The sequence below is a fragment of the Oncorhynchus gorbuscha genome, unplaced genomic scaffold, assembly GCF_021184085.1.
Source record: "Oncorhynchus gorbuscha isolate QuinsamMale2020 ecotype Even-year unplaced genomic scaffold, OgorEven_v1.0 Un_scaffold_1816, whole genome shotgun sequence".
In the NCBI taxonomy this organism is placed as follows: domain Eukaryota; kingdom Metazoa; phylum Chordata; class Actinopteri; order Salmoniformes; family Salmonidae; genus Oncorhynchus; species Oncorhynchus gorbuscha.
This window is the reverse complement of record NW_025746490.1, coordinates 18,951-40,961: the sequence shown is the minus strand read 5'-3', so window position 1 is coordinate 40,961 and position 22,011 is coordinate 18,951. Positions and strand designations below refer to the sequence as shown.

The 22,011-nt window shown below is 44.3% G+C and overlaps 1 pseudogene; it reads left to right on the top strand.

Moving 5' to 3' along the window:
- The first annotated feature begins 400 nt into the window (after positions 1 to 400).
- Positions 401 to 21,200, top strand: LOC124024278 (annotated as a pseudogene).
- Positions 21,201 to 22,011: the final 811 nt, after the last annotated feature.

The window sequence follows — 22,011 nt, the reverse complement described above, 5'->3', positions numbered from 1 at the left end:
TGATTGGTGTAACATAACTGTTGTTTGGAGGCATCCTCATGCTTCTTGCACATTCCAAGACTATATGCTATTGATCATGAAATGGATTATATGAGACCCAATTATATTGGTTTATACATTGATGCACGACGCTCCACAAGTTTCAGCAATAGGTTGTGATCATTGAGCTAGCTATATATTAAATTACGGATGAATATGTAAAGCATGTTATTTTCCTGAATATATTTTGGGGGATACAGTTATATTCATTTTCTTTAGCCAATCGCTGTAAAGAAACTGGAGCCGCGCTGTGTAAGAGATGGGAAAAATACGTCAGAGAAATTACGTATCTGTGTTTGTAACCCAATAGAATAAGGGGAATCGTATGCAAATGAGATAGGAATAGGAAGTGAATTCCGAGATGTCAGTCTAGCGGTAGCTACATGTTAATGCATGTCCATCGACAGAGAGGGAAATAATAGAAAATACGGACCGTAAATTATTTCGAGATAAATATAGAAACATCCCTATGGAAAGACACGGATTCAGACACAAAGGAGAAAAGGAAAAGACTGGACACGGTGTAGGAGAGGACGGTAATAACGAGGTTAGTTTGCCAGCTATTTCTGTCTGTTACGATTAGGTACGGGGCGCAAGGAACTGTGTTGTTTTCGTCGGTTTAGCTAGCTGAACACACCACTATCGAACTAAGCAAGGTATGCTAACTACCTAACAAATGTCATTTTCCATTTGAACACATACCTTGCTTAGTTCGCTAGCTGTATGTTGGTTTGACATACTGCGAGAGAGGTTGTCAACATTCATTCCACCACAAGCTCGTGGATGCGCGAAAAGCAGGGATGGTGAGTTGGGGCCCTTTGCCAAATAGCATCGAGCTAACGTTACAGTACTAGTCCTCTATTACTTGTTTACTATATTATTACTTATGTCGACAAAAACATTTTTATTTTACGAAATCCATCTAAAATATTGCTGTGTCCAGCATTACCTGTCGGTGGCAAAGCCATTGATAGAAAAAGCAGCGGGGACTGCATGGTGCGTACTGTATGTAGCTGGTGGTGGGTTTCCCTTGACTAGGCTTGACTTGCTGCGCACCATGATAATCTGCATTTACTGAGATGGCTAACAAAATTAGCTTGCTAGGTAATTGTCTTCTCATGCAGTGTGTTCCTATTCCTATTTTGTCATCATCATCACACACTTAGGCAAATTATTCCTACACCTGCCTACCAATACACATGTCTTCCATGTGATGATAACTAAAACAGGAGAGTTAAAGTTGGGGTAAACCATCGCGCTGCATTCTCACTCATGCCCAGCTGCAAGTGTTCGCTACTGTGACAGACCGATTAAAGAGTATGGTGATATGGGGCTGAGCCCGTGGTGGTTTCCCTAATCTCTCAACTACGCAGCTCTGGAATGTTATTGTATCTCATGGTGGCAGGGCAGGCGGTGATTCTTAGCACAGGCTATCCGTGGCCTATTGAGGCACCTGCTCCCAAATGATTTAAGGCTACATCAGTGATCATGCTGGATGACTGACTGGCCTTCCCACATCAGAGGCAATCTGCAGTTTACATGAAACAACAACAAAGCGGCCACCCATCACTTGTTTTAGTAAAATGTGGAGGAATGGGGTTTGAGAAATGTAATAACACTCAAATTCATAGACAGCGCTATGGATGCAAGCTCTGAGCATCCATGAAATCAAAGTATGGTTTCAAACCCCCCCCCCCCCCCCCAAAAAAGTGGCTTGTAGTTACTGCAGTTGTTATTAGGACATAACTAATGCATTCTAGATGGTATAGAGGAGAACATACAGAGCCTAGTTTACATCCCAAATGGCACCCTATTCCCTATATAGGCCTAGTGCACACAGCCTTAGAAAGGATTCATAGAAGTGCTTGGCCTGCTGACCTTAGTGGCCATGGCTAATGTAATTGATTCTTATCAGATAGTGTTCTTTCTGATTGGAGTACGCAGTAATTCCATGCTCTACAGGGAATTCCATTTGGGGCAGTGGAGGACAGCGGGGATCACTGTTAGTAATCGGGCTGTTAGGATTGATCACTGCACATTCTCTTGTTAACCAAGGAGACAAATGAACTTTATCACATCCGTCACAAATGACTGGTTTGAGGTCAGTGCTTAATATTGACGAGGAACTACAGGTATTGTAGAACCATGTTAAAGGAAAGAAGTCTAGTATGGAGATATGAAGAGGCACAATTTCTCTGATGTTCTGTTGGGTTGTCTTGACAGATCATGCAAATTCGTAACACCTGCTTTTAAAACATTAAATAAAAGTGTTTGTTTTTCTTCCAGATTTGACCACGTCACTGTGACTCTGTCACTGCACAAATAAAGGCTGTTGGACAGAGTGGATCATCTTTTTATTGAATTTAAACCTAAATTGTAAGTAAATAATTGTTTGATAGAATTGCTCAACTCTTTCCTATCCATGTTCTGAAGTTTGTTTGTTTTATCTAAACTACCTCATCATCTGACTCTCATATTTACATACCACAAGTTCCTCTTTTTGTACTGTAAACCAGCCTACCTCTTTCTCCTCCATCTCTTTTTGTTTTGGCCAGTCTGTTTACCATCATTGGCTTTGTTAATTTTCTGCTTCTGTCATTGCTGCTAGCAGGCAGCTGAAACATATTTAGCTGTTGCTAGGCTACATGCCTTGAATTCCTCTTTTTGACAGAGAAATAGCTAGACTACTTTGTGCCCTCTGTTTGTTCCATGGTCCACACTGTTTACTGCCACTTAAGTTTGGTGAACAAGATGTAAGTTTAAAGTGACATTAATGTAGTTTTGTTGTCCAGGGTACAGTTAATCAGTGTACTAGTGAGCATGGCTGATGTAGGCTAGTTGATTTAATGTGTTCCGTGTAGCAGGATCATCCGTACTAGCTGTATTTGTTCTAAGTGGAGTATTTACAGTCTAACGCTTTGTTTACTTCTCTGTGTTTGTCTCTCTCAGAGGCACTATGGCCACCCAAGACTCAGGCTACTATGACTACACCATCGTCGCCCCGGAGATGCCGGCCATGTTCGACGGCATGAAGCTGGCAGCGGTCGCCACGGTGCTGTACGTCATCGTCCGCTGCCTGAACCTCAAGAGTCCCACCGCCGCTCCTGACATCACCTACCAGGACACGCCCCTGAACCGCTTCCTGCTCAAGTCCTGCCCCATCCTGACCAAAGAGTGAGTGACCTTTCTGCCTGTGGTTCAGTCTTTGGCCATGTTCTGCGACCATACAGGACACTAGTCTAGTGCAGGTCTTTACCCCCAATATATCTTAATGCTGAGTGCCAAGCAGAGACACATCAGGTCTCATTTTTCAAGTCTTTGGTATGACTCGACCGGGGGAACCCAACCTTCCAGTCTCAGGGCGGACACTCTAACCCAAGGCCACGAGTATTTTATAGCTTGTTGGGGTCCTGTGATTTGTTCAGGGGGTTTTCAGTAGCCTGTAATTGGACCACTGCACCCATGATCGCCTTGCTGTGACCGCACAAACACTTCTGTTGTCACTCTACACTATAGCCTACATCTAGTCCCACATTCCAAAGAACTCCTGTGTGTTGTGGAAAAAACGATACTCCTGTATGACTAGAGGTTTCTCTGAATGTGTGGCATGGTTCAGAGCCAGTACTCTACTCTACTGGCCTAATAGTCCTGTCTTAAGGGAGTCTGAAGCCCAGTGGGAGACTCTGGAGGCTTCCCTCAGCTGCTGTCTCATTATGTAAGCCTCTGTTACTTCATCTCAAATCTCTGGCCACGAGTTCTCTCCTTACGGCTCTGGTCAAGACTAGTGCACGTATTGAATTGGGATGCAGATACTTTTTATCCAAACAGACTGTAGATGTAGTTAGAGGTTTGTGTGTGTTCATGTGCACTGTTTGCTTTTGTTTGACAGTCTGTCTGTGTTTTAAGACTGGTGTGTTTTTAGCCGTGACTAACGGACCTGGAATGTTCCAGACTTCCTCAGGGAGGCATGCCCAGTTAAACATTTGCCGTCAGTTCATTTTATCTAGTCATAGACTTAATAAGTATGTGATAAGACAATTTGTTTAGCTCCAACTCTTGCAAATTTTATAATTTAAAGGTTCATTATACTAATCAGTAGGTGAATTGCTTCTTAATTAAGTACATTTTAATCTTAATTGTGCACTATATCCCTCCACTGGGCTGTACTCAGTCAAAAGCTAGCCAAGACAGAACGTGTGTAAAAGGATATTGGGCTAGTAGGGCTGTCTTTCATTCATCAATTGCTCCTTGGCACTGTTTATGCTGACTAATGGTCCAAGACGGTTTGTGTAACTCCTAGTGACACCCAGTCGAGTTGCATAACACTGTTTCCAGCACGGTGACCACGGACAGATCAATCATGGAGAAGGAGAGAGGTACACAGTGGAGGAAATATGAGACGGGGGGCAACGACTCTGTGTTCAAAGCAGTCCATGCATTCCATCTGTCATTGTATTCTAGAAAATAAGGGCGCAGCTGAAATATTTTATTCAATTTAGCCTACGGAGAGTTTGGGAATAGCCTAAGTAGTTTGGGAGTTCGCCTCTGAAAGGGCAGGTCCTGCACTGGAGTGATGTGCAGCAGAGCCATTCTTCTCTGATGCAGAGTGAAGCCAGGATTCCATGATCAGAGGTCTAAATGGCCTTTTATCTCAATCTGTCCCGGATGGCTTTGTGTTAAGGAAACCAGCCCTGTACAGGGGCATTGTGGGATTGGTACATCCGTTTTTGAATGTTTAAATTAGTGATATGTAGCTATTGTTTTTTTGAAGAATATCATTTATGAATGCCTCGAAGAGCTTAGGTTTTGTTTAGCTCCAACTCTTACCCCATGATTTTACCCCCAAAAGTGTTTTGGTTACCCCTTCAGGCAGTAGATCAGAGGGATGTGTATTGCATCATATCAAAAGGCTAGTTATTAAATCAGACCTATAGAACAGACTTGTGACTTTGATCTGTACCTCAGACAACACCCTTAGTTGTCTATCTTATCAGCCCACGCTGGCTTCTGTTTCCTTTGCTTTGGTCTGCTGCTGACTGTCAAAGGCAACAGCAGGTTACAGTGCACACACTAGTGCACATAGACATGCACGAGGACACAAACTTGCGCACAGACATGTAGCTACATGCGTGTGGACACAGGTTTGCTGGAATGTCTTGACTGGAGCACCCAGACCTACACCACTCTAAAGTGTAGGCAATATGACAGACTGATTTCATTCACACAGTAGATAAGTGTAGCTTTCATCAGTCATGTCAGATGAGTAATTTGAACAGTATTGGGCCATAGCCTTTGCTTGTAGTCTTAGCTGGTCTGTTGCCTCCCCCCTCGCCTGCCTGCCTGGACTCCTCCCCTTGTCCTCTTAGTCCTCCTGTGACAACATTATGTCATCCCTGCCAGTCGAGGATAATTCGCAGAGCGAGAATGTTCTGGGGAATCAAACCTGACCAAGACTTTAGTGTATTAGTCTATATCGGGGATATTTAAATCAGAGCCTGGAGGTCCAGAGTACTCCTGCTTCCTGTTCTACTTCATGCTACCTCCCTAACTCTACCTACGTCAGAGTTGATAATGATGTTTACACAGGGGTTGGAGGTCTTATCTGTAATATTAGTAATGGTGTGGGAAGCATCAGCGGTCATTGTGTGTTTTGAGATGAGCGTTATGTAAGGGAAGTAATATCCAGGTGCTCAGACTGCTCTAATGAGTGAAGGAAGATGAGATTGAGGGGGTTGTGTAACTGTTGATTTAGCAACAGACTTTGCTCGCTGACGATATTTACTGTACCAGTGTGTACACTCCCCACCCAGTGTGTACACTCCCCACCCGTCAGTCCATCCTTTGACTGGGACAGGATCAACCTGACCTTGGTTATCTCCGACCTTGGTTATCTCTGCAAACAGCCTCACAGCTGCCTAGCTATTTGCTCCAGTCAGGGAGCTGCCTAGCTATTCGCTCCGGTCAGGGAGCTGCCTAGCTATTCGCTCCGGTCAGGGAGCTGCCTGGCTATTCGCTCCGGTCAGGGAGCTGCCTGGCTATTCGCTCCGGTCAGGGAGCTGCCTGGCTATTCGCTCCGGTCAGGGAGCTGCCTGGCTATTCGCTCCGGTCAGGGAGCTGCCTGGCTATTCGCTCCGGTCAGGGAGCTGCCTGGCTATTCGCTCCGGTCAGGGAGCTGCCTGGCTATTCGCTCCGGTCAGGGAGCTGCCTGGCTATTCGCTCCGGCTGTACCTTAAACTATGGGATAGCATAAGGTGTCAATGTTTTGCATAAATCACTAAATATTGTTATGACCTAGTTCTATTTATCTCAATTTCATCACAGGGACATTACATCTTAAGGCCAGAGTGAGTAGGCCAAAGCTACATTTGAGGACATTGCAATTGTCAACATCGATCTCCTTCTTTTGTTATCTTTGCTGCTAATCAATAAACAGACCTAAAATGGAAACCACTACTTGTTTTTGGCCATTTGCCAAGGGTTTCCTGCTAAATGTTCGGTGTACTACTGTGCTAAACTCAGTGTGCGGATGTGAGATGGTAGATTGTATGACTGTGATATGACTAGCCCAGCTCATGTCTCACTGCAGTGCTAGCAGCAGATAGATCCACTTTGATCTCCTGCAGGGTTGGACCCTTACCTACGTCTACTCCCATACAGATACAGTACCAGGGCAGATGCATTATCAAGGATGGTCAGCTTCGTGTGTGTTCTACTTAGGAATGTGAATCTCTTCCCTGTCCCCCGCTGTGTGTAAATGTTGTTCCAAAGCACTGTGACTGAAAGTCAACACAGCAAATAAACCACCCACCTTTTGCCCTTGTTGTCTGTGCCTAACCATGTTTGGGCTGTTGTCATGCTGTGCTGTTGCCACTTTGTTGTCATGTTGCTACTGTGTTTTCATATTGTTATTGTGCTGCTGCCATGTTGTGTTGCTACTGTGTTGTCATGTTGTACTGCTGCAGTGTTGTGTTGCTACTGTGTTACGTTGTGCTGCTGCCCCTGTGTTGTTGTTATGTTGTACTGCTGCGGTGTTGTGTTGCTACTGTGTTACGTTGTGCTGCTGCCCCTGTGTTGTTGTTGTCATGTTGTACTGCTGCGGTGTTGTTGTGCTGCTGCCCGTGTTGTTGTTGTTGTCATGTTGTACTGCTGCGGTGTTGTGTTGCTACTGTGTTACGTTGTGCTGCTGCCCCTGTGTTGTTGTTGTCATGTTGTACTGCTGCGGTGTTGTGTTGCTACTGTGTTACATGATGCTGCTGCCACTGTGTTGTTGTCGTGTTGTGCTGCTGCCATGTCATGTTGCTACTGTGTTACGTTGTGCTGCTGCCCCTGTGTTGTTGTTGTACTGCTGCGGTGTTGTGTTGCTACTGTGTTGCATTGTGCTGCTGCCACTGTGTTGTTGTCGTGTTGTGCTGCTGCCATGTCATGTTGCTACTGTGTTGAGCTGCTGCTTTATTTTCATGTTGTGTTGTTGTCTTAGGTCTCTTTTGTTATGTAGTGTTGGTGTCTCTTTTGTCATGAAGTGTGTTTTGTCCTACCTTTTAAAAATGGTTTTATCCCAGCCCCGTTCCCCACAGGAGGCCTTTTTGCCACTTAATAGACCTTCATGGTAAATAACAATGAGTTCTTAATGAACTTGCCTAGTTAAAGGTTTAATACAGGTAAAAGTCTATACTACATTAGCTGACTGACCGAAATAAGACTACTGTAAGCGAGAACAAGTCATCAAGTAAAGTTATTCTATTACTTCAAGGGACATCCTAATGCTGTTGTGTGCTCGTTTCTTACAGAAACCTCTTATGGACACTGTTGCACATTCCACACATGTTTCTGTGCACAGATCTCGAGTTAGCATGGCATTGTAGAGTGTACTGTATGTGTGCGATTTAGGCTACTAGCCTATGTGTTAGAGCTCCTAGGGCCTATACCAAGAATTACAATGTATTTTATTACCTGCAAATAAACCTTTCATCTCTTGATTAAAGTAAATGAAGTAAGTAAGCCCTGTCTGAGCCAGAACAGCCCATAGTGAATCTCTGTGTGTTGCAGGTACATTCCGCCCCTGCTGTGGGGTAAAAGTGGCCACCTACAGACAGCACTGTATGGCAAGATGGGGCGGGTGAGCTGCCCTCACCCCATAGGCCTCAGGAAGTACTTACCCATGCAGGATGGGGCCACCGCCACCTTTGACCTCTTCGAGCCCATGGGGGACCACCGGACAGGAGGTGGGCTATTTCAATCATTCATGGATCATTTATCAAGAATGGAGAATCTCTATTGGCACAGGACTCTCTTTTTTTTCTCAATATAAACCGTCAAAAACATCCCCCTCAATTGAGATGTGCTTGCCTTACCTTTTCTATGCCTACGTTAACTGGTTGAGAAACATTGTCATTTACAGCAATGACCAAGGAGAGAAGTGCAATGGGAAGGAAAGCTGTTGAATGAGCTCATTGGAAGCATGAGAGCAAATTCATCAGCCCAATGTTGTGCTATGGACCTGTCCTATGTACGGTATCGGCCCTGTCTGGGCTCAGTTTGTCAGGGCGGTTTTGACGCCTTTGGTCCATTGACTTGTTTACCCTGTGGTTCCATTTCCCGTTGTATAGGTGATTATTATGTCAGTGTTGTTGAGGACACAGATTTACAGACCGTGACTCTTGGTAAACTCTACTATCTTTACTTTCGGCTAAGGTGATGAGATCAGGGCCTGTGACCCAAATGGTACCCTATTCCCTATTTAGTGCACTACTTTTGACCATACTATTGGCCATGGTCAAAAGTAGTGTACTGAATAGGTGCCATTTGCGACGTAGATCATTTGTTTTGACCTCTGAGTTGAGATGTAGTAGTTTGTAATGGTCACTAGTTTGCGTTGCCATATGGAAGGAAGCATGTTGCTTTACTTCACACATCCACGTTGTTTCCTCTTCTAATTGTGCTGTTGCCAGTGGCTTCTGTCTGTGTTGTCTGTTTTATCTTATAGTTATTAAACCATATAGATTTGTATCCCCTTTGCCTCTTGTCAGGCCGTCATTGTAAATAACAATTTGTTCTTAATTGACTAGCCTGTTAAATAAAGGTAATAAAGAGCCTCGGGTAACTAGGCTACTTATTGTTTTATTGTTTGAGTGACTGGGACATCTCATCCTATAGAGGTTTTATTGAGGCACCATACTGTCTCTGTTTGCTGCCTGTCATATTTACGTACCACACCGTGCAATGATCGGCCCATGAGGACGTGTAATCTTGCCTTTACATATTTTCATTTGCAAACGGCTCACTGATCCATCTGTCCGTATGTTTGCTATTCCAACAGATGACGTCACCATGGTGATATGTCCGGGGATCGGTAACCATAGCGAGAAGCACTACATCCGCACCTTTGTGGGTCACTCTCAGAAGGAGGGTTACAGGTGTGCTGTGCTCAATCACCTGGGTGCTCTGCCCAACATCGAGCTCACCTCACCTCGCATGTTCACCTACGGTGAGGACTACACAGGCGTGTACAAACACACACATGCTCCTAATAAAACACACACATGCTCCTAATAAAACACACACAAAAGCAACAACAAGAAGTTATAGGTGAAAGATGGGTTTTCACCACACTACCCTCATTTCAGATCAGTGGCCATGAATTATGCTACCAAGGAAATGAACCAACTCAAAGCCTCAGTATGTAATGTCTTTGCTCTGGTCCGTGTCCGTGTGCTTGTTCTGGTAGGTTGCACGTGGGAGTTTGCGTCCATGGTGGGTTACATCAAGAAGATGTTCCCTCACACCCACCTCATAGTGGTGGGCTTCAGCCTGGGAGGCAACATCGTGTGCAAGTTCCTGGGAGAGAACCGGACCAATCAGGAGAGAGTGCTGTGCTGCGTCAGCGTCTGCCAGGGATACAGTGCACTCAGGTGAGCTATGGTCTTAAGGCTTATTTAAACCCTGTTCAAGGGTATGCAAAAGCAACATGTAAGAGCTGCTCAAAATGGCTATCAGTGTTCATCCGTGGAGTTACAAATTGCAGTGCTGCACACGTTTGTGTATTATAATTGCTACGAGGATGCAGAATGGACATTTTGCCTAACTAATGGTGTTTGTTGTAATTACATACTAAATGCCCTTTTTACACACAGCTGTATACTAGGTCAGTGAAGGTGTCATAAACATCCAAATATAAACAGTGGAGACACATTGTCTTTTTTAGAGGCAGTGTTATGCTTGTTAGCAATGAGCTGTAATGTAGCTAACTTAGTGTAAATAAGTGTTTTGCCCCAACTTAGTGAAGTTAGCTAGCTGGTGTTTCTATTTACTGTGCAGTTGGTTAGCATCCATTGCTACTCATTTGCAAGATATGGTAAAACAGCTGTCAAAAATGACATACTGTTCAGTTGTGTTTTACCAATGGCGAAGGCGCATAAAGATGAAGGAATTCAGATATGTCTTAGTTTGAGCACTATCCACTGAGTTTGTAAACTACTTTTTATTTTTTTATTTTACCTTTATTTAACCAGGCAAGTCAGTTAAGAACAAATTCTTATTTTCAATAACGGCCTAGGAACAGTGGGTTAACTGCCTGTTCAGGGGCAGAACGACAGATTTGTACCTTGTCAGCTCGGGATTTGAACTTGCAACCTTCCAGTTACTAGGCTACCCTGCCGCTCCTACGGCATGCGACGTGGTTCAATGTGCCAGTAAATAAGCACAATTCACTTTTTAGGTTTTTCAAATTGCCACTGTCTTGGTGCTAGAATTAGAATCATGTATACTGTGCTAATGCCAATAGAATAAATTAGTAACAGAGAGCAATGTACAATATGGCAAACTTAGCAAACGAGGCGTTTTATGGTAATTACATGGGGGGCCGTCATCTTTTATGCACCTTTGTGACGTAATCTACTTTCCAAGTGTATTTCTTTGAATACAAGTGCTCTGTCTGTCCTACTTCTGAGCCTTGGTTCTCTGTAAAAGGAGGTTCACTCAGATGGAATTGACTTTGTCCAGCAGCTTTCTGTCTGACAAGCATCATTGATCATTTCCTGTAGTTTGGCTTTATCTGTGATCTCAGTGGACTGGTGACTAACACAACAAAGACTGAGGACAGATGCCCTGCCTTTTATCCTTGCCTGGGTGCCGGTCGGTCTCCGCTGTAGACAACTGGTTATTGCCTTTCCAAGTCTTTGAGGTAGGCAAAGATGTAGGCTCCAGTACAGTAGTTCTGTGTTATTGAGTACTGAAACAGACTCATACTGTTGGCTGCTCCGTTAACCTGGGTGGTTAGTTTTCATGCACCATGCAGTTCTTCCATGGAGGTTGTTTCAGTGTTTTCCCTTCTGTCTTAGTCCCTGTAATCTATTTGATTACACTTGGGTATAAAGCAGACTGCCTGTTATCATAATGAGCATAGACTTTGTAAACACTTGAGCTTTTGTCGTGACGGGGAAAACTTTTATCACGATACAGTGACTGAAAACGCACAACTCTGGTGTTTCTAGATGTGGTATTGCACAAGCTCTGGGATGGAGTAGATGGAACTCTGTGAAACGTGTGGTGTTTCTGAACCACACCTTTGAGTTTGAAACGTGGCCAACGTCTCTTGGCAGGAACACTCCGCTCTGTCCAGAGAGTAAACAGTGTGTTCGTGTGTGTGTGTGTCAGGACCAGGCAGACTGGCCTTTGTGAAATGGGAGTAGTCTTTATACCTCTGTTTTATTTTCCATTCCTGTCTATGTCATAGCTAAAGCCTTGTCTTTTGTCATTGCCCATGCCATCTGTTGAATGGGATTGTTATGCCTGCTGCGTAGTTCTCACTATATATGCTACCTCTGTAGTATTTCTCATCGGGTTGGGTGGGTAGGTTAGTTTCTAAATGTAATTTGTTAGTTACTAGTTACCTGTCAAATTGTAATCAGTAATGTAATCTGATTACTTTAAGTTACTTTCCGATGACTTCCCCCTTAAGAGGCATTAGAAGACAAAAAGGATCCATCAAACACATTTAGTGTGTCATCATAGAGGTCTCTGAACTTATGGTCAGGCAAAAAAATCTGATTTAGCCTACATGTAACTGATAACATGTAATCAGCTACTCCTCAACCTTGTTTCACATGTGCACTAGCAGATATGAAGTTGGACTAGCTAATTCCTAGATGGGTACTGCTAGCTTGTTGCTACCTAGTTATTAGCTTGTTGCTAGCTAGTTATTAGCATGTTGCTAGTACTGCTAGCTTGTTGCTAGCTAGTTGCTAGGTAGTGTTGGTGAGTTCATAGTGCAGTAAGAGATCGTTCTGCGGATTTAACGTGTGGGGTGATGGTTAGCATGTCAGCTTCAAGAGTACAAAGTGTTGTTGGCAGCAGGTTTTTTGTTGTCCTGCATTGGCCTACAGTGATGAAACCTGTGTTTCATGCTTTAGCCAACTTTTGAGTATGTTGGTTGTCAGGCAAAACTGATATAAACATGACAACAATATAATTAGTTCTCTCTCTACACACAACTGACTTCCGTGTGTGTGTGTACAGGGCCCAGGAGACGTTCCTACAGTGGGACCAGTGCAGACGCTTCTACAACTTCCTCATGGCCGACAACATGAAGAAGATCATCCTTTCACACAGGTACTCAGCCCTGTTCCAATACTTAGCACATTCACACTGGTAGGCCCAGTCCCAAAGAAACCCCTAGCCCCTACCCTAGGGCCATGACACTTCTCATACATCTGAAATGGACAAATTACTGTAAAAGCCATATGGTGGTAACTCCATGTGGTGATTGGGAGCTTTCATCACATGATAACACCCATTCAAGCCCTCCTGGGGCCACCCATAGGAAATCAAACGGTCTGATAAATGGCTTATATTATTTAAGATCTATGACAAATGGATTGGACTTAACTCAGTCACAACCCAGCAGATCAGTAAAATTCCCCATGGAGGAGAAACATCAAACCCGTACAGAGCAGCTCCCTGAGGCAAACTATTTAACTAATGAAATGGAGGCAATTAGCGATGGCACAGAAATTCCTGGTATAGGTATAGATTTTTACTGAGAATAACTAGTGTTGTCACGTGTTTCAAGGCCATGTCTCAACATTTTGTGTGCGTGTTTACAGGGGCAGTCTGTTTGGAAGTGCAACGAAGATGGAGGATGCAGACCTGAGCCGGCTCTACACGGCCACCTCCCTCATGCAGATCGATGAAACCATCATGAGGTATAGGACATGCTGAAAATAACCTAGAATTAAATCAGTGTTTCGCTTTCCCCCCAATACATTTGAGTAAAAGAAACTAAATAGAATCTAATAAGGAACACATGCTAAAATGACACACAATGCAATTATTCCTGTGAGCAACCGGTCTCACATTGACCCCCTGTGAAATCAGTGTTGAGTCCTCAACACTACAATATTTAGAACTGGTTTCACAGGGGTCAATGTGAGATTTATGGCTGTATGTTTAAAATAGACTGTCAACACTCAATAATTTTATCAAAATAGTTTAACCTGCTTTTTGCAATAATCACTGATCTGGCTTTCAAATCTGTCTATGAAAATGCCCTTTTTTTAAACAAACTTAACCAGAACCAGGCACAATGTACATTCACTAATAATGACTAACTTAAGGTAGCAGGCATAGATAATGAACACAGGTCAACCTCTCAAGCCCACCTTCTAATGAGTAGCCAGCTAAGTTTTATATTTCAAGTCCAGCCAACTTGGGTGTATTTGCTTGCTAACATGGTATAACAGTTGAACTGTTCTGAATACACCCTCCTGTCCATCTCCACTTGTTTGAACAAACTGTTCACTTTGTTTAGATATTGAAATCAAGTGAGAACGAGTTGCCAATTCTGGATATTAATGCGTATTTTTATGCTCATTGCACATTTATAAAACACCTACTGGACAGTTGGCACATAACAGTATGTGGCTAAAATGCTGACAAGAACTGATCAGACATTTGCCCAAGTCGTTGATACTCACGTCTTAGTAAGGTCTGCTCTGTTCTACATGTTGAGACTTGAAAAGGGTATCTATCATTAAAATGGTTTAGTTTAAATGCCGATAGAGATTTTAAACTGCTCGTTGTCAGAGAGGAAGAAGTGCTCTTTAGTCTTTGTTGTGGTGAGTGTCAGGGGCAGGGGGCCTGGTGTCTGTGCCAGTGGGAAGGTGCACAGTGAACACAACAGAAGGAGCAAAGGAAACGAGAAAAAAGACAGTTAAAAAATCCATATTTTTTTTACCTTGATTCTTGCGATACAGGCATTTTGAACATTGTTCTAAATCAATAATTTGCTATATCGCCCAGCCCTAAGAAAGGCCTCTGAGTATCTTGCTGTGCATGGTTCATAGGGATGTGCTCACCCACATAGTATGTCCCTTAATAATCCCTCCAGTTTCCACAGCATGCTGCTTTGTTTTGTGACCTGTCACCCCTCCTGTCTCTGCAGGAAGTTCCACGGGCACAACTCCCTCAAAGAATACTACGAGAAGGAGCTGTGTGCATTATATTCACAATGTAGGTTGATACTCTTTATCCCTACTTCTCTCTCCTGTGTGAATTAAGAATACTTTTCTAAACATGTATGTGTGTATGAATATCAGACATGTACTAAAGGAAGTGCTTAGAACAGTGTGAGGTCTTTGGAGAGTTCATGATTGAAGCTTGTGTCTAAGTGGACTCTTATTGGGCCTGTGTATTGCATACAGTATATCTAATTCTGGTTGGATTTTATAGGTTGACGTGCCACTTCTGCTGGTCAACTCTGCAGACGATCCTCTGGTGCACGGGTCTCTGCTCACCATCCCTCGCACACTGGCAGGTAACAAACACCTGCATTAGTACACACACACACACACACACACACACACACACACACACACACACACACACACACACACACACACACACACACACACACACACACACACACACACACACACACACTTTCTCTACTCAGAGCTCGTCCCTACAGAGACACAGGGCCATTCGGCTCGAACCGCCCTATCCGGTCCCCCAGGACACCTTTTCCCCAGAGATAAACATGTGCATGTGTAATTCCCCACTTGAAAACATGTCATCTATACTTGGACTGTCTGTGTCCTGCTTCTGTTATAATGCAATGTCATTATAGTTAACACAGACAAAGACGTTTGTACAACATGTTGATCGTGTTGTTTATAGTTCCAACTAATGGTTACAACATGTCGATCGTTGTTTATAGATGGTTTGTACAACATGTTGATCGTGTTGTTTATAGTTCCAACTAATGGTTACAACAGATGTTTGTACAACATGTCGATCGTGTTGTTTATAGTTCCAACTAATGGTTACAACAGATGTTTGTACAACATGTCGATCGTTCCAACTAATGGTTGTTTATAGTTCCAACTAATGGTTACAACAGATGTTTGTACAACATGTCGATCGTGTTGTTTATAGTTCCAACTAATGGTTACAACAGATGTTTGTACAACATGTCGATCGTGTTGTTTATAGTTGCAACAGATGTTTGTACAACATGCCTTTATGCAGAGCAGGCAACAGATGTTTGTACATTAAAGTAATTGTACAACATGCCTGCTGAAGTTCTGTTTTTTTTAGCTATTGAGAAGAGGCATCCAGAGAATCCGATCATGCAGCTACTCCATAAGAAGTTAGCCAGTACTGTAACAGTGAGAAAAACACATTGCTAAAATGTGTTTGGTGTCAGCAAGCCACTTTGAAAAGTCACTTTTTAATGTCCAGAACAGTATGTGCACATGTTATTTGTGTACTAACACAAGGAAATCATTAGAAGTCTACTGTGTTTTCACCAGTTCAACACCTGGTACAAAGTTCTCCCTTACTTTGTCTCTGAAACAGCAGAGCTGGAATAAGCAGATGAATCCTTTAAGTCCCACACCCAGGCCAGGGAGGGGCGGTATGTAGAACTAGGTGTGTTGGGAATGTCTGACTGATTAACAATGGCTCTAACTCAAACACACTCACACACACTCACACACACGGTAGTGTATCACACAGATGAGAGCCTCTGTCTCCTCATGTGCTCGGGACTTAGACTCTAGACACCGCTAGGCCTTACCTTTTAGATATGCAAACTAAAGTCTGGCATTTTTTCAACACTAACTGATTCTAATGATAGGTTACCATGATTGGTGTTCTATCATTTTAAAATAGAACACTGAGAATAGCGGCCAATCAGCTCAATCCTCAAGGGTTTACTTGGTTGATCAAATGGAGCAGTAAAGGAAAGCATGCTATTTATGGAAACAACCACCTCAGCACTACCAACTAGTCACCATTTGTTGGATTATATTAGATCCATGGACTGGACAGTACTCTTTCCAGTTCTCATCTCTCACGGGATTTCTGGAACAGCCCGTTGCTCTCTATCCCTGTCCCCTTGGCCCTTACCCTTTAATGTAAGCATGTCTGAAGGTTCTGGTTGGGTATAAGCTGTGTAGTGGTAGAGCTTCCACAATATTGCTTCCCACCTTACAGATCAGCAAACATTGAAGGGTAGGTCTAAAGACAAGTTCCCTACTGAAATGATCACGTTTCCTCAGTGGTGCTGAATGTGTGGTGGTGATGTGTCCTGTTATTTATAGAGTCCCAGAGCTGGGATGGAGGGAAGACTAGCTCACTGGCTTGTTGTGTCCTGCACTACACAGAGATGCAGGGTAGAGATATAGGAGATTCTCAGCTGGTGCCCTGCCTCACTCTCTGATAGGGAAATCAGCTATTGCCCTGCCTAACTCTCTGATAGGGGAAATCAGCTGTTGCCCTGCCTCTCTCTCTGATAGGGAAATCAGCTGGTGCCCTGCCTCACTCTCTGATAGGGGAAATCAGCTGGTGCCCTGCCTCACTCTCTGATAGGGAAATCAGCTGTTGCCCTGCCTCTCTCTCTGATAGGGAAATCAGCTGGTGCCCTGCCTCACTCTCTGATAGGGGAAATCAGCTGTTGCCCTGCCTCTCTCTCTGATAGGGGAAATCAGCTGGTGCCCTGCCTCACTCTCTGATAGGGAAATCAGCTGGTGCCTGCCTCACTCTCTGATAGGGGAAATCAGCTGTTGCCCTGCCTCTCTCTGATAGGGGAAATCAGCTGTTGCCCTGCCTCTCTCTCTGATAGGGAAATCAGCTATTGCCCTGCCTCTCTCTCTGATAGGGGAAATCAACTGTTGCCCTGCCTCTCTCTCTGATAGGAAATCAGCTGTGCCCTGCCTCTCTCTCTGATAGGGAAATCAGCTATTGCCCTGCCTCTCTCTCTCTCTCTGATAGGGAAATCAGCTATTGCCCTGCCTCTCTCTCTCTGATAGGGAAATCAGCTGGTGCCCTGCCTCTCTCTCTGATAGGGAATTCAGCTGTTGCCCTGCCTAACTCTCTGATAGGGGAAATCAGCTGGTGCCCTGCCTCACTCTGATAGGGGAAATCAGCTGGTGCCCTGCCTCACTCTCTGATAGGGTGAAATCAGCTGGTGCCCTGCCTCACTCTCTGATAGGGGAAATCAGCTGGTGCCCTGCCTCACTCTCCTGATAGGGGAAATCCAGCTGGTGCCCTGCCTCACTCTCTGATAGGGGAAATCAGCTGGTGCCCTGCCTCACTCTCTGATAGGGAAATCAGCTGGTGCCCTGTCTAACTCTCTGATAGGGGAAATCAGCTATTGCCCTGCCTCACTCTCTGATAGGGGAAATCAGCTATTGCCCTGCCTCACTCTCTGAAAGGGGAAATCAGCTGGTGCCCTGCCTAACTCTCTGAAAGGGGAAATCAGCTATTGCCCTGCCTCACTCTCTGAAAGGGGAAATCAGCTGGTGCCCTGCCTCACTCTCTGAAAGGGAAATCAGCTGGTGCCCTGCCTAACTCTCTGAAAGGGGAAATCAGCTATTGCCCTGCCTCACTCTCTGAAAGGGGAAATCAGCTGGTGCCCTGCCTAACTCTCTGATAGGGGAAATCAGCTGGTGCCCTGCCTCACTCTCTGATAGGGAAATCAGCTGGTGCCCTGCCTCACTCTCTGATAGGGGAAATCAGCTGGTGCCCTGCCTAACTCTCTGATAGGGAAATCAGCTGGTGCCCTGCCTCACTCTCTGATAGGGAAATCAGCTGGTGCCCTGCCTAACTCTCTGATAGGGGGAAATCAGCTGGTGCCCTGCCTAACTCTCTGAAAGAAATCAGCTGGTGCCCTGCCTAACTCTCTGATAGGGGAAATCTGGTGCCCTGCCTCACTCTCTGATAGGGGAAATCAGCTGGTGCCCTGCCTCACTCTCTGATAGGGGAAATCAGCTGGTGCCCTGCCTAACTCTCTGATAGGGAAATCAGCTGGTGCCCTGCCTAACATAGGAAATCAGCTGGTGCCCTCTGATAGGGGAAATCAGCTGGTGGTTCGGTCCCCTTTTGCCCTAGAAGAGTCAGGCTGACTCACACTGGCCACAGGAAGCCTGGAAACATGTGAAAGCTGTCGTATAACTAACGTGGTCACCTCACCTGGAATCAAACTTTAAGCTGCCTAGTAGTTGGCACATGTCATTAGGACTGTGGCGGACAAATCCGGCCAACAATCTTTTAGTTGGAACCTCAGTCAGGAGTCTTGTGCGTAGTGCTTAACCCAGAGTTAAAGTCGATTCCATTTCATTTTAGGATTTAAATGGAATCTTATTCAAATGCAGAATACGACAGTATTATTATTACTTAAGTGTGTAGTTTAGATGAATTGGGCTTCTGCTTTGCTCATACTTATCTCCATGTCACAAAATGGAAGCTGCATATTAGACATAATTTCTGTTTTAAAGCAAGCTTCAACTTTTCCCTGCGTCTAGTTCATGGTCCTTTTTAAAACGCTATTAAACAATTGATAGGACCGCTTCCCAAAAGATGCAGCCAGCCATTCTGACTGGTTTATTATGAATGTGTTCTGACATCAAACCCTCTTCAGGGTTCTGCCTAATGGAAAGCTGGGTGTCCTTTTTCAATTGTTTATAAATATGAGTCATTTCCTAGAGTCACCTAGGCTATTATAACCTCTGGTAGATGTTAGCAGATAGTGTATGGTTGGTACAAGCCCTGTGGGATGACACTCACCAGGCGGACGCTGCAGTTTGTCGTGGAAATTTCCTCTATTTACCAAATCATGAGCGCAAACCACAACACAAGTCAAGAGTTAGTTATCAAAGTCCATCTTTAATTATATGAGCTCTATCACAACCCTGTGACTCTCAGATCGATTCAGTGTCTATCAATGAATTCTCTGAGTCCTTCACATTGCAGCTGAGATCCTTTAATAGCAAAGAACACATAGTCAGACAGCATAGACATAATAAATCGTTCAGCTCTGTCTCCTAAACTATGTTATTTTCTCAAACTCAGAACCATAAACCAATCCTCCATATCAACAGGCATATATCAAATTGTCATTTAGATACACCCAATTCTAAATACAACCAATCCTGGACAAGCTCACGGGAGCATAGAACGATTCCAGACACTGCCATCCTCCTCTCCCCGATGGGAAAAGTAGGGAGTGACTGGCACACAGACACAGTGGAGCAAAAGATATGTTTACACATGAGATGACACCTTGACCTTTCCCCTCTCTGCGGCCCTTGCAACTTAGTCTTGACAGAGAACAGATAACTGCCAATGGCCACCACTATAGTACAACAAAATACATTCTTATGAGAAATAACTCATAAGCATATCATGAAAATAAAACATCTTATCTATGTTACCCACCAATTCTGATTCTTCCCAACAAGTTTCCCCCACTAACCCAGTTAGAGCTGGAGAAATTAGGGCTCCATGTCTGGATGCCACACTAGTGTTCTGTTCAGGGTTGGGGTCCAAGTGATTTCAATTGTGGAAAAAAAAAACTTTAAAGTATATGGTTTCTACTTTTCTGTTTTAATTTAGAAATAATGGAAAATAGGGGTCATTTTTATTATTGAATTGGAATATCAATTTACTTCCTTAATCAGCCCAACCCTGGTTCTGTTAATCAGCCCAACCCTGGTTCTGTTAATCAGCCCAACCCTGGTTCTGTTAATCAGCCCAACCCTGGTTCTGTTAATCAGCCCAACCCTGGTTCTGTTAATCAGCCCAACCCTGGTTCTGTTAATCAGCCCAACCCTGGTTCTGTTAATCAGCCCAACTCTGGTTCTGTTAATCAGCCCAACTCTGGTTCTGTTAATCAGCCCAACTCTGGTTCATTAATCAGCCCAACCCTGATTCTGTTCTACCAGTTGTAACTGGTAGGCAGCAGCTGGGAATACCTGTAATACCGTTGTTACCCGCTACCTGCTCAGTCATTTCATAAAAGGTTCTGTTGTGCTATTTTAATCTGTTATTTACAACGTTCTAACAGTTTATTTCAAGTTAATATATTAACACTAACCTCACTAAATAGGTTATAAATAGGCTGTACTGTACAGCCTATAATCAGTGACTTGTCCCATTTTGGTTGACGTGCACCTCCCAGTGGATTGGGTTGAACAATTGGTGTTTCAACAAAAACCAAAACCGAACGGTATAATATAGCTCGGCTACAGAGTCATGAGTTAATTGTTCTAGTTGGTCAATCCTGATAGATATTACATGTTTATTGCCTTTATCAAGGCTTTATTTATCTTTCATCAGGGTTATTGAGCTACCTGGTGATAGTGATCGATGTCAATGCACTGGACCCTGCTCTCCTTCCTCTCCCAGTCCTCCTAGACACCTGACTCAAGATCTCTGCCCCTTTACAGGATGACGCCATTTTACGACCTTGGTGTAACATTGTGTGCTGTTCGTCATTTTACAGAATGTATGGCATCATTCCTGACATAACTGTCACTAAACAATGACTCCCATGTGGTTCCGGGGGCTGGTCCGGTGGTTGTGTTGCTGACCCGGATCACATGCCCCTGGAGGCAGTGGTTCCATCTCCCGTTCCTCCACTTGCTTTCTGTACTGTATCCCTCATCTCATTTCTCTCATACATTTCTATCCATTTGTCTATCAACTAAAAAAATCTGTTTTAAAAGATGCTACTATCTTCTAATTCTACCCCCTTCCTTTCTGTTCCCTATCCCCTCCAGAGAAGAAGCAGAATGTCATCTTCGCCCCTGACACTGCACGGGGGCACCTGGGCTTCTTTGAGGGGGGCCGTGCTGGTCCCCCAGCCCCTCACCTGGATGGACAAGGTGATCGTGGGTTACGCCAACGCCATGTGCCAATGGGAAAAACAGAAACCGCCATGCCAAAAGCGGGAACCTGAATACATCCTGTCCTGAAGAAGGCAGCGTAAACTTTAACTTCCTGAACTCCTCTCTCGCTCACCTCTGACCCCCTCCCCCCACTCACTGAGGAGAAACCTTAACCAAACCTGAACTTCTACTCTCTCTCTCTCTCTCACGCCTCTTCTCGGGCTACTGTCTCAACCCTCTCCTCCTCCTCCCGGGTACCCCTATTCCCTCAGCCTCTACTCCTCCTGCTGCCCCCTCTAACCAAAACCACCTTACACGTGAAGGAACTAAAACGACTAAATGCCTTTGTGCTTTGTCTCTGAGGGGAACTAGTGGAGTGGAGAGGAACAACTACTTTTTGTCACTTACGTATACATTACCAAGAGATCCCTGAGATCCAACCATGGAGACTTTGACCAAATATTCACTTTAAAAAAGGGATAAAACAAACTGGCATCCGACTAGTAGAGAAAGAGAGGGAGAGAGAGCGACATGGTAGATGTGTAGTCGTAGAGAAGGAGCACAGAAGAAACCTCCTAGTACTATCTCTGAGGACTAATGAAGCTGCAGTGACTGTACGCTACAGTGCGCTCACTGCTGACGACTGCCAAGGCTTTAGCCTAGTTTGCCGTCTTAAACCAACACCGCCTCTTTATACAATGTATGTTACTCGAAATAATGTATAAAAGCCAGTTTAGTTTAGCAGGCCGTGTGTGCTGAGAAAAGAGAGCTGCGGGATAGCTCTGTTAGTATGTGACCTTTTCTATTA